The sequence below is a fragment of the Myxine glutinosa genome, chromosome 6 (assembly GCF_964187855.1).
Source record: "Myxine glutinosa chromosome 6, kmMyxGlut1.1, whole genome shotgun sequence".
In the NCBI taxonomy this organism is placed as follows: domain Eukaryota; kingdom Metazoa; phylum Chordata; class Myxini; order Myxiniformes; family Myxinidae; genus Myxine; species Myxine glutinosa.
The window spans coordinates 3,687,912-3,705,705 of NC_136266.1; the positions used below are offsets into that span (position 1 = coordinate 3,687,912).

The window sequence follows — 17,794 nt, forward strand, 5'->3', positions numbered from 1 at the left end:
AATATCAAACGGTTCATGAGGACCCACAATATGCTCACTGATTACCCAAGGAACGTCGATGCAGGACGAGGCCATTTGGCCCATCAGATCATGCCCGTGCTTGGTCAACACCTCATTCGTTCGGTCTCACACTTCATCAACTTAACCAATTGATGTCATCAAGCAAATCGCTTCATTGGATTAGTAATTAAACTCATTGTTCAAAACTCCAACTTCAATCAAACTATGTAAGCACGGATATCATAGATAAATCAGAGACAAATCAGATATCATAGAGACATAGACAAATCATAGATAACCGGGATATCATTTTAAAAATCATAAACAAATATGATATATCATAGACAAATCATAGACAAATGGGATATCATAGACAAATCATAGACAAATGGGATATCATAGACAAATCACAGGCAAATCAGATATCAAAGACAAATCATAGACAAACCAAATCAAAGACAAATCACAGACAAATGGGATATCATAGACAAATCATAGACAAATATGATATATCATAGACAAATCATAGACAAATGGGATATCATAGACAAATCATAGACAAATATGATATATCATAGACAAATCATAGACAAATGGGATATCATAGACAAATCATAGACAAATGGGATATCATAGACAAATCACAGGCAAATCAGATATCATAGAGACATAGACAAATCATAGACAAACGGGATATCATTTAAAAAATCATAAACAAATATGATATATCATAAACAAATCATAGACAAATGGGATATCATAGACAAATCATAGACAAATGGGATATCATAGACAAATCACAGGCAAATCAGATATCAAAGACAAATCATAGACAAACCAAATCAAAGACAAATCACAGACAACCGCCCGTCCAATGGATCAATCCATCCTGATTCTTGGGGATTTCAATCGATGTGACCTCGATCAGGAACTCCCTCAGCTCGATCAGTATGTCGATGTTGCTACCCGTGGCAACAGGACGTTGGACAAATGTTACGGTAACATTGAACATTTTATGTGGCGAAATGTGCTCCTGCGATCGGACGATCAGACCATAAGGTGGTCCATCTCTTGCCTACGTACAGACCATACGGTGGTCCATCTCTTGCCTGCGTACAGACCATAAGGTGGTCCATCTTTTGCCTACGTACAGACCACAAAGTGGTCCATCTCTTGTCTACGTACAGACCATAAGGTGGTCCATCTCTTGCCTATGTACAGACCATAAGGTGGTCCATCTCTTGTCTATGTACAGACCATAAGGTGGTCCATCTCTTGCCTATGTACAGACCACAAAGTGGTCCATCTCTTGCCTATGTACAGACCACAAAGTGGTCCATCTCTTGCCTACGTACAGACCATAATGTGGTCCATCTCTTGTCTACGTACAGACCAAAGGTGAAACGAATGCTGGTTCCTTTCAAGATGGTTAAAAGCAGAATGGCGGAGGATAACGAACGTTTGAAGGGGGTCTTTCCTATGCACAGACTGGGATGTATTTTTCGACTCTTGTGACGACCCTGATGAACTTACTGAGACGATCACAGATCATGTGACGTTCTGTGAGGACCTCTTGACCACAGAGAGAACCATTCGCATGTTTCCCAATAAAAACCTTGGGTTACCGCTGAAGTGCAGGTTGTTTGATGAAGAAGAAGCGTGCCCAGCGAGGTTACGTTTTTTTCGAAGCTGTCCATGCTCTCCACGCTATCGAAGTTAAGTAATTGTTCCCATTTGTATTTTCGTCAAAACTGTATTTATTTTATGGTGTGTGTACCTACAGTGGGTCCCGAGGAAGATTCTCGGTGTTAATCTTTCATACCTGAAAAGAAAATCGTGTTAATTCGTGTCGTGTCTTTTGAGGCCTTGAAGGCCAACCGTGTCCGACCTTGAGGCTTTGGTTTTCTCTCAGCGGTCCGTCAATTGTGCTCCAATAACTTTCGTTCTCTTAGTTTTCCCAGTCTTTTCAGCCCACAGTCTACTTCCTTGTTTAAAATCTCAACTCAAAAAAAACAAACAAAAAAAAAACATTTCCTTCTCTGTTCTTATTTGTTGTTCTTATTCGTTTATTCGTTGTTCTTATTCGTTCGTTCGTTCTTCGACCACGTGTTTCACCCCCATTTCCCCAGATAGTTTTCACTGTCAAACTTTAAAATGTTTAAACTTTCCCCTGAATTAATGCATTCTGCCGTATATTATAACACCTTTTTCTTCTTCTTCTTTAAAAGGTTGCTTTCGACTTGCTCACCAAATCCATTCATTCCCCAAAAAATTTCCATCTCTTACAGTTCCTCTTTCATACATTCCCGAAACTCACCTGCACTCCACCCCCCCCCCCCCAGCCCCCACCAGCGTCCTTAAATGTATTTTTGACCCGAAGGTCACAAGAAACTCATTTTGCAATAAATGTTCATTTCCCATTTATCGTACACTTTCCAAAATCCAATCTCACCCCTCCCCTCCAAATCTTCCCCATCACCCCTCCCCTCCAAATCTTCCCCATCACCCATCCCTTTCAAATTTTCCTCCTTGCCCCTCCCCTCCAAATCCTCCCCATCACCCATCCCTTTCAAATCTCCCCCCTTGCCCCTTCCCTCCTAAACTCCCCCCACACCCCTCCCCTCCGAGACTCCCCCTCACACCTCCCCTCCTACACTCCCCCCTCACCCCTCTCCTCCAAATCTCCCCCATCTTCCATCCCTTTCAAATCCCTCCCCTTGTCCCTTCCCTCCTAAACTCCCCCCTAACCCCTCCCATCATAAACTCCCCCCTCGCACCTCCCCTTCAAATCTCCCCACCCTCATTTCTTCTTCATTTTCCCCCTCTCACCCCACCTCCTCAAAGTGTCCTCCTCGCTTCTTACCCCTTCCAACTCTCACCTCCATCTCCCCCAACCTTCTGCCTTGCTCTTCCTCCTCCTCAAATAACACCTCACTGTGCCTCACCCAATCACCATCAAACCTTTTGTCCACCCCATCCTTCCCTTTCTCCGAGCTATTCTGAAATCTCTGACACACCTTCAACAACTCTCCCTACCTCTTCCTCAACTCTCCCACATCTTACCGCACCCCTTCCTCCCCCTGTTCTGTATCCGATGCTCCCCCTTCCTCTTCATTAACGGTATGGACCTCAAACATCCGGGGCCTTCGTTCAAACTTAACTGATCTCTCAATACAGGTTGCTTCTGACAAACCAGACGTGATCTGCTTAACAGAAACTTTCCTCCTTCATGATGTCTCTTATTCCTTAGTATCTCTCCCGGGTTACTCCCTCCTCCGGTATGATAGACCTGAGCCTCGTCCTGGAGGTGGGGTTGCTATCTTTATCAAAAACTCTCTTTCTTACTTGCCCTGCACTGCCCTCTCTCCACCTCACCCCCAGGAATACCTCTGGCTACGGCTTCCCCTTCGCTCCCACCTTTTGTTCATATGTGTGTTGTACCATCCACCAAACAGTGATGACTTCATCTACATCTCGCTGTCTGATAATATGGACCAACTTCTATGTACTCATCCCAACTCTCTCTTCCTCATATGTGGTGATTTCAATGGTCACCATGCCAGTTAGCTGGGTGTGGATCCCTCTCTCACCAGCCATGGCTCCTCAGCAAAGGACTTCTGCAACTCACTGGGACTGAGACAATCTGTCAATTTCCCGACCCGGATCTCAGTCAACGGAGCATCTTCTCTTCTGGACTTGGTTATGACTAACTTCCCTGAAAATGTCTGCTGCTCTTCTTCTGCTACTATCGGCTCATCTGATCATGTGCTTGTTAAAGTGGACATCTCTCTGACCATTCTCAGGGAGCCTACTCAGCGTCGACGAGTCTGGCATTTCACTCAGGCCAACTGGCACGGTCTTCAAGCAGCCATCAATCATCTGGACTGGTCTCCCATCTCTACCGCCTCTGACATCAACTCATCCTGGGAATACTTCCAAAGTAAATTGCTCTCTCTCATGCACAGATTTATCCCATCTCGTCTTCAGTTGTCATACCCTTCCTCCCGTCCATGGTACACGGAATCTTGTGGTGAGGTTATTGCCCAGAAACAACTTGTCTTCGTCTCCTGGAAAGCAAATCCAACGGAAGGAAATCTCATTTCCTTTCACAAAGCCCAAAACAAGTGTGTGTCCACCCTCAGGAGAGCCAGGAAACAATATCTCTCCGTTCTCAAGACCGAACTTTCAAATCTGTCTCCCTCTTCCAAATCCTAGTAGCGTCTGGTCAAATCTGTTTCTGGTGTTTGTTCCCCCTCCATCCCCTCCCTTACCTCAAACGGCTGCACAGCTGGCTCCGCACATGAAAAAGCTGAATGCCTCAACTCTATGTTTGCCTCTAAATCTTGTGTCCCAAACCCATCCCTCTCTGTACCCACCGTACCCAGTCGTACCCTGCTGCTCCTGGACTCTGTGTCCTTTCCTCCTGACAAGGTGGAAAAGTTTCTGTCAACCCTCGACTCTGATTCTGCAACTGGACCTGACGGCATCAGCCCACGGGTCCTAAAATCCTGATCTTCCGCTCTTTCACTCCCTTACTCTGTTCTCTTCACCCTCTCTTTTGCTCAAGGTCATCTGCCATCTGCTAGCTCAGAGGGCCTTTCACTTACTCACCGCAGGCAGGTTGGTGGTCTTTCTGTCTTCTACCGACTCCTCTCCGGCCTGGGTCCTCCAGCTCTCTCTGAGCTCTGTCCCCCAAATATTCCTACAGGTCGCACAAGATCTGCCTGCAACCCTCTTATGGTTAAACTGCCAAAATCAAGACTCTCTGCTCACCTTCACTCCTTCATTCCTCTTTTCTCCCGCCTCTGGAACAAACTCCCTCACTCTCTTCAATCCCACTCCTCCCTCCAGGTCTTTAAAACAGCTGTTCACCACCATCTCTTATCTTCCCCCATCCAAAACCTTGATCTTTTCTATCCCCGCTAATTTCACCCCAAATCCACTTTTTTGAAATATCAACTTCTTTCCTGGAAGTCCTTGGTGTCCTTGTGTTTATACCTCTCCCACCCACCCCCCCCCCCCCTTCCCACGCCGCCTCTCCCCAAGCCCACTCCCTCCCACACATTTCCCGATGTCCCTGCTCGCAAATGTTGTGTTCATGTGCTTCCCCTACTCTCCCCATCTTGTCTACTGCACCCCTTTTTATATACTTTTGTTTGTTTGTCTGTTTGATTTGTTTGTGTGATAAATGTTAGCTCTTTCACGAGCCTCGATTCTGTGTACAAAATTTTTTTTTTAAAAGTCTTGAAGAAGGAAGACTTCACCCTCAGGGAGGCGAAGAAAGAACTGCGGCAAGTGTAAACGGTCGCACAAGGATACGATTGAAGAACAACTACACGAAGGTGATGCTCGTAGCGCTTGGAGGGGACTCAGGCATATGATGGGAATGAGTGAGAGGCTCAAGGATGGTACATTGCCCACTAATGTTCCAGATTCCAAATTTGTGGATGAATTGACTTTTACGCGAGATTTGATGTTCCGGGAAACCGAGTAAAATGTGAAGCTCTCTGTGAGGATCTCGATACCCGAGTGTCTCATACCTGTAATTTGTGAACCTGATGTCGTGAGGTGTTTCAGGGGTTGAGTAAAAGGCTTGTGTTCCAGATGGCATTAAGTCTGGTATTCTGAAAGAGTTCTGTTTCGAACTTACTAATGTTTTTACTCGATTGTTTCAGTTACTTTTGGCGACTCATCCTGTTCCTATTTGTTGGAAAAAGTCCATCATTATTCCCGTGCCAAAAAAGGTTCACCCAAAGCAGCTCAATGATTATACACCTGTTGCCCTTACCTCCATCTTGTGTAAATGTATGGAGAAATTGATGTTGAAGTTTATAACATCAGATGTAACTCCGAAACTGGATCCTTTACAATTTGCATATAAAGCAAGACGAGGTGTTGAAGATGCCTGGCTCAGCTTACTTCATCTAATCACAAGTCACCTTGACCAGAATGGAACCTATGTCCGTGTGTTATTTATCGATTTCTCGTCAGCCTTTAACACTATGCAGCCATTTACCCTTGTGAAAGTGTTGAGTGACCTGTGCCTGAACCCCCATATCATACTTTGGGTGGAAAGTTTTTTACGAGACCTCAGCAGGTGAGGGTGAATGGTAGCTTATCAAAGTTATCGATCTTGAATACTGGTGCTCCACAAGGCGGTGTATTGTCACCTCTACTGTTCAGTTTGTACACCAATGGATGCGTGGCTCTTTAAGAAGTTTGTAACTTAATTAAGTATGCAGACGATATCGCCATTGTTGGCTGTCTTTCCGATCAATCATCCTTTGTATCTTCACCTCGACGAGATTGACACATTGAACAAGTGGTGGGGACTTTTGTCTTACTCTGAATGTGGACAAAACAAAAGAGATGATTTTGGACTTTCGGAAAGGTCACAATCATGAGCCTGTAACCATAAATGGTGATAAGGTGGAAATTGTTAGCAAATTTAAATACCTGGGCACCTTTATTGATGACAAGCTAACTTTTGATGGAAATACTGATGCTGTGTACAAGAAATCAATGCAAAGATTGTGTCTTCTCAGGAAGTTGAATTCATTTGGTGTTAGCTCTCGTGTGATGCGGATGTTAACAAATTCCTCACTGATCAGTGTTTTATCATTTAATTTGATTTCCTGGTGCAGTTATCTTAATGTGCGGAATAAGTCACGATTGAGAAAGGTCATCACACTGGCATTTAAAGCTGTAGGTGGGCCTTCAACCAGTCTGGAGTCTCTATACCTGCATTGAAATTGAAATTGAAATTGAAAAGGAAGGCGGTGCAGGTGTGTACCGATGAAAGTCATTTCTTGAACGGACTTTTTGAAAAACTGCCATCAGGGAGACGCTTTCGTGCAAGGAGGATGAAGAAGAACATGTTCAAAAAGTCATTTGTACCATGTGCATTGTGCAATTCAAATGCTAAATTCAAATTCTTAGACATTTTGCTCTTTAGTCCATCTTCCATACTGTATATTTATTATGTTTTTATTTTGTTTTCTTATTCCCTTTGTGTTTTATGTTTTAATGATGGTCAACTTACGGTGTCACCAAATAATAATTTCCCTGAGTATGGGACAATAAAGATTTATTTATTATATAAACAAATCACAGACAAACGGGATATCCCAGACAAATCATACACAAATGATAGAAAAATCGTATATCAGCGACAAATGATAGACAAACGGGATATCATGGAGAAATCATAGACAAATGATAGAAAAATCGTATATCAGCGACAAATGATAAACAAACGGGATATCATAGATAAACGGGATATCATAGAGCGAGACAAATCAGAGACAAATGATAGAAAAATCGTATATCAGCAACAAATGATAAACAAACGGGATATCATAGACAAACGGGATATCATAGACAAATCGGATATCATAGAGAAATCATAGACAAATGGGCTACCATAGAGAAATCGGATATCATAGAGAAATCATAGACAAACGGGATATCATAGACAAACAGGATATCATAGACAAATCGGATATCATAGAGAAATCATAGACAAATGGGCTACCATAGAGAAATCGGATATCATAGAGAAATCATAGACAAACGGGATATTTATAGACAAACGGGATATCACAGACAAATCGGATATCATAGAGAAATCATAGACAAATGGGCTACCATAGAGAAATCGGATATCATAGAGAAATCATAGACAAACGGGATATCATAGACAAACAGGATATCATAGACAAATCGGATATCATAGAGAAATTATAGACAAACGGGATATCATAGACAAATCGGATATCATAGAGAAATCATAGACAAATGAGCTACCATCGAGAAATCGGATATCACAGAGAAATCATAGACAAACGGGATATTTATAGACAAACGGGATATCTTAAACAAATCGGATATCATAGAGAAATCAGACAAATGGGCTACCATAGAGAAATCGGATATCATAGAGAAATCATAGACAAACGGGATATTTATAGACAAACGGGATATCTTAAACAAATCGGATATCATAGAGAAATCAGACAAATGGGCTACCATAGAGAAATCGGATATCATAGAGAAATCATAGACAAACGGGCTATCATAGAGAAATCAGACAAATGGGCTACCATAGAGAAATCGGATATCATAGAGAAATCAGACAAATGGGCTACCATAGAGAAATCGGATATCATAGAGAAATCATAGACAAACGGGATATCATAGACAAACAGGATATCATAGACAAATCGGATATCATAGAGAAATCATAGACAAATGGGCTACCATAGAGAAATCGGATATCACAGAGAAATCATAGACAAACGGGATATTTATAGACAAACGGGATATCATAGACAAACAGGATATCATAGACAAATCGGATATCATAGAGAAATCATAGACAAATGGGCTACCATAGAGAAATCGGATATCACAGAGAAATCATAGACAAACGGGATATTTATAGACAAACGGGATATCATAGACAAATCGGATATCATAGAGAAATCATAGACAAATGGGCTACCACAGAGAAATCGGATATCACAGAGAAATCATAGACAAACGGGCTATCATAGACAAATCGGATATCATAGAGAAATCATAGACAAATGGGCTACCATAGAGAAATCGGATATCATAGAGAAATCATAGACAAACGGGATATCATAGACAAACAGGATATCATAGACAAATCGGATATCATAGAGAAATTATAGACAAACGGGATATCATAGACAAATCGGATATCATAGAGAAATCATAGACAAACGGGCTATCATAGACAAATCGGATATCATAGAGAAATCATAGACAAACGGGCTATCATAGACAAACAGGATATCATCAACAAATCGGATGTCATAGAGGAATCATAGACAAACGGGATATCAAACACAAATCGGATATTAGTGACAAAAACATAGACAAACGGGCTATCATAGACAAACGGGATATCATAGACAAATCGGATATCATAGAGAAATCATAGACAAACGGGCTATCATAGACAAACAGGATATCATAGACAAATCGGATGTCATAGAGAAATTATAGACAAACGGGATATCATAGACAAATCGGATATCATAGAGAAATCAAAGACAAACGTGATATCACAGACAAATGGGATATCATAAACAAATCGTATATTAGTGACAAAACACAGACAAACGGGATATCATAAACAAATCGTATATTAGTGACAAAACACAGACAAACGGTATATCATAGACAAACGGGATATCATAGACAAATCGGATATCATGGAGAAATCATAGACAAACGGGATATCATAGACAAATCATATATCATCAACAAATCATAAACAAATCAAAGCGTTCACCAGATTAACATTGTCAAAAAGATTAGCTGCAGGTTCTAAACATTGAGGAAGTCAAGTAGAAGAAGAAGGTTATACCCAGTCGAACCCAGCTGTTCCTGGACTCTGTGTCCTTCTCTCCAGACAAGGTGGAGAAGTTTTTGTCAATCCTCGACTCTGATTCTGCAACTGGACCAGACGGCATCAGCCCACGGGTCCTAAAATCCTGCTCTGTCACTCTATCTCACCCTCTCTCTGTTCTCTTCCCCCTCTCTTTTGCTCAAGGTCATCTGCCATCTGCTTGGAAATCACAAACATTACCGCTTTGCACAAAAAAGGTGCAAAAACAGATCCTAGCAACTACAAAACAATAAGCCTGCTCCCAATAATCAGCAAAGTCATGGAATCCATCATTGCTTCAGATATCAAATCCTTCCTCTTCTACAATGGCGTGATCTCTGATCATCAATTTGGTTTCAGACCAGGTCACTCTACTCTGGACATGCTGCTTCTGCTGTCTCAACAATGGATGGAGGTCCTCAATGCCAAACAGGAAATCAGAGCTGTCTCCCTTGACATATCACGTGCCTTCGATGCGGTCTGGCACCCCTCTCTGCTCACTAAACTCTCGTCCTATGATATCCATGGAAATCTCCACACATGGCTTGCGGACCTCCTCTCTGGTCGGAGTCAACTTGTGGCCCTGAATGGGTTTCTCTCATCTCCTCTTCCTGTTCAGGCTGGAGTTCCCCAAGGTAGTGTTCTGGGCCCTGTGCTTTTTCTGGTCTTCATCAATGATCTCTCTGACTCTCTTGAAAATCCTCTCTATCTCTTTGCTGATGACTCCACTCTCTGCCGCTCCATTCCTCATCCCTCAGATCGGCAGTCTGCAGCCTCCTCACTCTCTGCAGACCTGGACAAAATCATAGACTGGGCAAACAAGTGGAACATGTCTTTCAATCCTGACAAATCTCACACTCTTACGATGTCTCTCCGAAAAGACTGACTGGACAACCCTCCCATCTGCTTTCTCAACAATCCTCTCCAAGAAGTTCTGTCACTCAAGCTTTTGGGTCTCACTATCTGCCATGATCTTTCCTGGGAAAACCACATTTCCAAGCTGGCCTCCAAAGCCAGTCGCCGACTGGGCATCCTCCCTTGTGCAAAGTCCTTTCTGGGCACACCTGAGCTCCTCACCACATACAAGGCTTTCATCCACAGCTCAATGGAATACTGCTCTCCCCTCTGGGCCGGTGCTCCTGCCTCACACCTAGGTCGGCTTCACGCGGTTGAAACCAAAGCTTTCAGAATCATTGGAATCTCCCTTGATGAAGCTGATTCTGAGGGCATTTCTCTCTCTCACTGCAGGCAGGTTGGTGGTCTTTCTGTCTTCGACCGACTCCTTTCCGGCCTTACTCCTCCTGTTCTCCCTGTGCTCTGTCCCCCAAATATTCCTGCAGGACACACAAGATCTGCCAGCAACCCTCTTATGGTTAAACTGCCAAAATCAAGACTCTCTGCTCACCTTCACTCCTTCATTCCTCTTTTTTCCCGCCCCCGGAACAAACTCCCTCACTCTCTTCAATCGCACTCCTCCCTCCAGGTCTTTAAAACAGCTGTTCACCACCATCTCTTATCTTCCCCCATCCAAAACCTTGATCTTTTCTACCCCCGCTAATTTCACCCCAAATCCACTTTTTTGAAATACCAATTTCTTTCCTGGAAGTCCTTGGTGTCCTTGTGTTTTATACTTCTCCCACCCCCCTCCCCCTTCCCACTCCTCCTCCCCCCAAGCCCTCTCCCTCCCACACATCTCCCGATGTCCCTGCTCTCAAATGTTGTGTTTTTCCCCTTCTCTCCCCATCTTGTCTCCCGCTCCCTCTTTTTATATATTTTGTTTTTTTGTGATCGTGATATATGTGATATCTTTTTGATATATTTATGATTATTTGATATATTTGATATATTTGATATATATTTGCAATATTTGCAAGCAATATTTGATATATTTTTAATATATTTTTGATTATAGATATGTGATATATTTTTGTGATTTTGTTTGTGATAAATGTTAGCTCTTTCACGAGCCTCGATTCTGTATACAAAAAAAAAGAAAAGAAAAAAGTTTCAAATACATCAGCTAACAAAAGAACATCAGTCTTAAGATACAAATCGTGGCATTCTCCTAGGTTCTTCATATTAAACTTTTTCCAAACACTGTGCTTGTGTATCATCTTCATCACTTATATCTGTTTTATTCAATCTATTATGAAAGCTCTATTTAGAAGGAAGCCATGTTTCATTAAACCTATCAAATGAATCCATATAGTCATGAGGTTATATTCCCTTTTGTGATAAGAGTTCTCTTCTTGATTTGAAAAACGTGATTTAATATTAGGAAGCTTTTTAATATTTGATGCTAAATTAGACAAAGGACTCGACATAAATTTGAATGTATCAAGAAATGGAATGTGAGTTATTGGAGATGAATGAATTGTTTTTGTGAATGAGATGTATTTCTGGTTCGTGTTGGGAATGGCTGAAATGTCTCCACTGGTTTTACTCAATTATCTTATAAATAGATGTGCGTCATAATGCGCGTTGTTGTGAAGAAAGACTGGAATGAAAGAGGGAAGTTTAAAATTAAGATTACAACTTTGATGAGCCAGACCTCTACATTTACCTGTAAGATGACAATGGTCTCTTACCTTTGAACCTTCACTAAGTTCCTCCTCACAAATATGACAGATATTATCCTCTCTAAATATTGTTTCTTCTTCCTTTGTTAAACACATTGGTTTAAAAGTCTTTTCCATTATCTGTGTTAATCGAACACAATCTCTTTCTAATCTTGTTACAAATTCCTTCGAAGCGTCTTTCCTCTATAAAGTTCTAATTTATGATACTTTTTACCAGATGATGATTTAATATAATAACAGAAACCACAAGGAGTATGTTTTTGATATTTATTTGTGTATAATTGTTTTGGATTAGGTGAGACACTATCCATCTTTTCAAGAATATTTTCAAAATCAGCGTAAATCACAAAAGGATGTTTTATTGACTTATTGACATCTTTAAACTTAATATTTGAACCTACCTTCGGTAAATTAATTACAGTTGATTTATGATTCGAGCAATATTTTAAATGTTGTTCCAGTCTTTCTTTTGTATGAAAAAAGTTAAGACATCTCTTGCAAGGATATGTTTTATGAGTTCTATAAACTACATGAGATGTGGTCAATCTTGATAAAACAATTTATGTAAGATAAATTTTTAATGTAAGCATAGTGTGAATTTTCTTCTAAACTAAAACAAAGAAGGTTAATGTATGTCTCATCATTTTTATATTTATCTGTAATTTTCAAAATTTGAACTTTGTTTGTTTCTGTTAGTCCATAAACATTAACAGATAGATTATTCATTTTCTCAAATTTAGGAATATCAATCAATGACAAAGGAAACTTTAAATCTTTAGCATTTAGAGTATTCTCATACTTTTTATAATGTCATATTCTTTAATGTTTCCATTGTGGTGGATGTAGATGAGCAAGAACAGACCAAATAAAACATTTGTTATCATTTTTCTGAATATTAACAATTGCCTTTTTAAGTTTTATTTATGTCGGTAAATCAATGTAAGAAGATGCTTTAAGAGGAGATGACTTTCATTAGAAGCTTGAAATCTTGGATAATCTTGAAATTAAACCGGACTTACGATAAAACATGGAGTTTCTAAAAAAAATCCTGTAAAAAATTAGATGACTTGTTTTCCAAATATATAAATGAATGATTTTTTTACCCGTTTGGGAAAATAAGATAATATTGTTATGTTGGGTGGGGTCGCAATATGTAGAGCCAGATAGATCTGTGTAGGTAACGTGCTTCATCTGTCGCGGTAAGGAATCTACCTTGTAATAAGTTTCATGTGTAGGCGTTTTGTCAGTTAAGAGTATATCTGTGAGCATACCAGGATGTTCGAGTGATAAGTAGCGTAGGGATTAAAGAGTAGCGCCCCTGTGTGTCTCACCTGGTAGTCAAACCGTTGTCCCTTTTGGCACTGCACCCATTTAGACACTTAGTTAGGATCTTTATTACAACACTAAATAAATCCCTTCCCTGACATGACTGTGAAAGATCCAGGCAAGGAAACCAGGCCAGGGCACCGCCGATGATGGCCACCGCCAATTACACCTCCGACAGGCCGATCCACCTCGAGTGCCACGCGCTATGACCACGGAACAGGGAACGAGTGCAGGGGCGCGAACCTCCAGCGGGCGAGTCGGTGGAGGGCACTGATTGGGTGGCGCGGCAGGGCTGATGTCACCACCGCGGGAAGGTCATTTAAGGGAGCGCTGAACGCCATTTTTCTCTCTTGAGTCTCTTGCTCTCTTGCGGCTCTTGCGGTTCGTGCTCTTGTTTGCGCAGCTAGCCCTTTTTGGACATCCGGCGCTTCGTCTTGCGCGGCCCGAGTTGAGTTGAGTCATAGCCCGAGTGGAGTTCGCTTGCTTCTTGCACGTTTGCTTCGGGAGAGCTGACTGGGACGTGGCAGGCCGATCGTGTGTGAAGATCGACCTCGCTTGGAGCCGCTCACCTGCATTGGAGGCGCGGTGCTTTTCCTGCTGTGGGACCTCGTCGTGCTTGGAGTGGTGCTTGTGCTTGGAGCGGTGCTCGGTGCTGTGGTGCTGGAGTGAGGGACCTTGTGGGTGCATCGGGGCCGAATGGAGCCGTGTTGGACGGCGGACAAGACAAGACGAGGGACAGATAAGGCCGCACGCACTATTTTACACACCACGACAAGACAATTCTTTTCGTAATTCATCCTCCTTTGTTCGTTTTTGAGTCCGGTGTGTGGGATCCCAATTTAGTTACATTATTTGATTATCATCGCGTTTCTCTGTCCCGATTCTTGTTTCAATAAACCCTTGTATTATTTTCCATCCCCTTTTAAACCTGCGTCCAGTTGAGTTAATTCCCTTACAGGACCGAAGCTGCCGTCATTTCACCAAGTTAAGTGCTTTTGCCGCAGCCTTCCATTTTCCTTCTTCCTCCCACGTTTTATAGCCAAATCCGTGTTTGGTCGTCGCCTCCAATAAAACCGTTTAGGTTAACCGGAGTTAACTCTTGTTTAGGTTAGTAAACCTGTTTAGTAAACAACTAAACAACAACAAACAACAAACAACAAACAACTAAACAACAACAACTAAACAACAAACAACTAAAGTTTAGTAAACAACAAGTAAAACTTGTTTAGTAAACCGGAGTTTAGGTTAACTCTTGTGTTAACCGGAGTCGCACGACAATATTTAGCAACCATAAAAATCTTCCAAATTCATTAAGATGTCTAATAGTTGGTTCAAGCGAATGTGGGAAAACCTGTTTTCTTTTAAAGATGCTCCTTACTCCCAACTTTTTAGATTATGATAATTTAATAATTTTCACAAAGTCAAGTTTTCAACCTGAGTATCAACTACTATCACAAGGTTTTAATGCGGGTCTTCAAAAAGAAGATATAATCGGTTTATTTAAACTTCAAAACAAACTAAATGATTATAACATTGAGGATATAATACAACTATTTTGTGATACACCGAAATCGAAACCAAAACCCATAACTTGTATTCTCAGTGATAATACGGATGATATACCTTCACCCCACGATTTAGATAAATCAAAAAAGAACCTCGTCATCTTTGATGATTGTGTTAATGAGAGAAACCAAATAGTAATGGATAGCTACTATACAAGAGGGGGACATTCTTCTTGTAATTGTATTTATCTCAGTCAATCATACTTTCAACTCCCTCGTCGCTCAATAAGAAACAATGCTAATACTTTTATTTTGTTCAAGTTAAATTCAATAGATATAAATAATTTTTGGAGAGACAATTGCTCTACGTTATGTAGTAAAAAAGAATTTGAGGAGAATATGAAACACACGATTGGAAAATGAAAATATATTGTTGTGAAACAAGATGAGATACTAACTGATATTTTTTATTTTATAAATAACTAGCAGAGGTACCCGGCATTGCCGGGCGGGGGAGGGGAGGGGAACGGGGGGGAGGGGAGAAGAGGGGGGGGAGGGGAGGGGGAGAGGTGGAGAAGAGGGGGAGGGGAGGTGGAGAGGGGAAAAGAGGGGGGATGGGGAGGGGGAGGGTGAGGGATGGGAGGGGGAGGGGGGTGGGAGGGATGGGAGGGGGGAGGGGGAGGGGGAGGGATGGGAGGGGGGAGGGGGAGGGGGAAGGGGGAGGGTGAGGGGGTGGGAGGGGGAGGGGGAGGGGGAGGGGGAGGGGGGAGGGGGGAAAGGGAGGGGGAGGGGGGATGGGGGAGGGGGAGGGGGGATGGGGGAGGGGATGGGAGGGTGAGGGGGTGGTGGGAGGGGAGGGGCGGGGGGAGGGGGAGGGGGCCAGGGGGGATGGGGAGGGGGAGGGGGAGGAGGAGGGGGAGGGGGAGGGGGAGGGGGATGGGGGGATGGGGAGGGGGAGGGGGAGGGGGTAGGGGGAGGGGGGTAGGGGAAAGGGGAAATCCTTCGTATTCGAATTCGTAAACACGAAATATGAATTATAATTTAATTCATATCGCACAAAATCGACACAAAACACGATCGCATAAAGGTGAAAAAACGCAATGGCTTTTCGCCCTGAATTACGTGCAAACGTGTGATGTGTGACGGGATGGAACATCACGTGATCGCTCTGAGCGAATCAGCGAGCTGCTCGCACTGGCTGAGATTAGCGGGTACTTCGCTGAAATGCGTTGAGGTAAATATGAATAAAAAATATGGATCTCGTCAAATATGGTCTCGGCCATGTTCGTCCCAGGCTCAATGGCCATGTCTATGCCAAATATCAAGCACGTGAGCCTCTCCGTTTCGGAGTCTATCGGTAACATTACACACACACACACACACACACACACACACACACACACACACACACACACACACACACACACACAAACTGTGTTTTATATATATAGATTACAAACATAAATCACAACTATTATTATTAATCTTGTGGGAAATTCTGTTTCAGGATTTTTTTTTCATAAATCTAGGCTCTTGAATAGTAAAAATGAAAAGATTGTAAGTTTTTTTTTAAAACACCCCATTGTAGTGGTTACCGCTGGATGCACACAATCGCCTTGCACCGGCCAGAACACGGCCAGACGCGCCTCTCCCGGGCATGCCCGGACTCACTGTTCCCGGGCACGCCCGAACCTCCCGGGCACGCCCGGTCTCGTCTTTCCCGGGCATGCCCGCTCTCGCCTTTCCAGGGCTCGCCCAGAGCGTCCGGGCATGCCCGCTATCGCCTTTTCAGGGCTCGCCTAGAGCGTCCGGGCATGCCCACTATCGCCTTTCCAGGGCTCGCCCAGAGCGTCCGGGCATGCCCGCTATCGCCTTTCCAGGGCTCGTCCAGAGCGCCCGGGCACGCCCAGCCTCGACTTGCCAGGCCACAGCCAAACACGCCCGGGCAGGTCCAGACTCACCTTTCCAAGGCTCGCCCTTGACACCCGGGCATGCCCGGTATAGCTTTTGCCGGGCAAACTTCCCGACATAAATGTGTATATATATTGCTGCCCGATAAACGGGCTTGTTAGAATACCTGAGCTGTTTTGTTTCAATAAAGCAACTCGGACGAATTCCGTCTTTGGTCGCGTCAATTCTTTCGACTCGCGTTGGAGCGCAGTTCCTTCATTGGTGACCTACCGACATGGATACGGCAGTGACGCTTAAACTGCCTACGTTCTGGGAGGCTCACGCGGCTGTTTGGTTCGCTCAGGTGGACTCTCAGTTCGCCCTGCGAGGCATCACCGCGGACGACACCCGCTTCCACCATGTTGTGGCGGCGCTCGGTTCCGCCACCGCGGCCCGCGCCTTGAGCCTCCTCGAGCACCCGCCGGCTGCTGACAAATACGACGCGCTGAAGACACTCCTCCTCGACGCTTTCACCCTCTCACCGGCAGCACGCGCATGGCGCCTGCTCGCTCTGCCCGAGCTCGGCGACACGCGCCCGTCCGAGCGCATGGACTATATGCTCTCGTTGCTCGGTGAGCACTCTCCGGATTTTCTGTTCCGCGAGCTGTTCCTTCGCCAGCTGCCTCACCCGGTACGCCTCGCCCTGGCTGGCACGTTGATCACGGATTCCCGTGCCCTCGCCAGGGAAGCCGATAAGATCTCCTCGGCGGGCCAGCACATCGGCGCGGTTACCTGGAGCCCGCCGCCGTCCGAGGCGACGCCCACGACACCCGAGCGCCCTGCGCGGTTGGAGGCCGAACTGCCGGTGCAACTGGCGGCCGCCACGCCACACCACCCGCTTCCGACACGACGGCCGGGGCCTCCACCTGACCGGGCGTGGTGTTATTACCACGCCAGGTTCGGACACAAGGCTCGGACGTGCCGGCCCCCGTGCACTTTCGGCAGGTCGGGAAACGGCCGGGCCGGCGTTCATTCCCAGCCATGAGCGCCGGCCACTCGGGCAACTTGCTGTTTAT

The 17,794-nt window shown here is 43.9% G+C and overlaps 1 protein-coding gene across 2 annotated transcripts in view; it reads right to left on the bottom strand.

Moving 5' to 3' along the window:
- The window catches only part of LOC137429547 (transmembrane protein 120A-A-like), a 184,594-nt gene that overhangs the window by 131,841 nt on the left and 34,959 nt on the right, over positions 1-17,794 (bottom strand). The gene's annotated exons all lie outside the window — the stretch shown is intronic.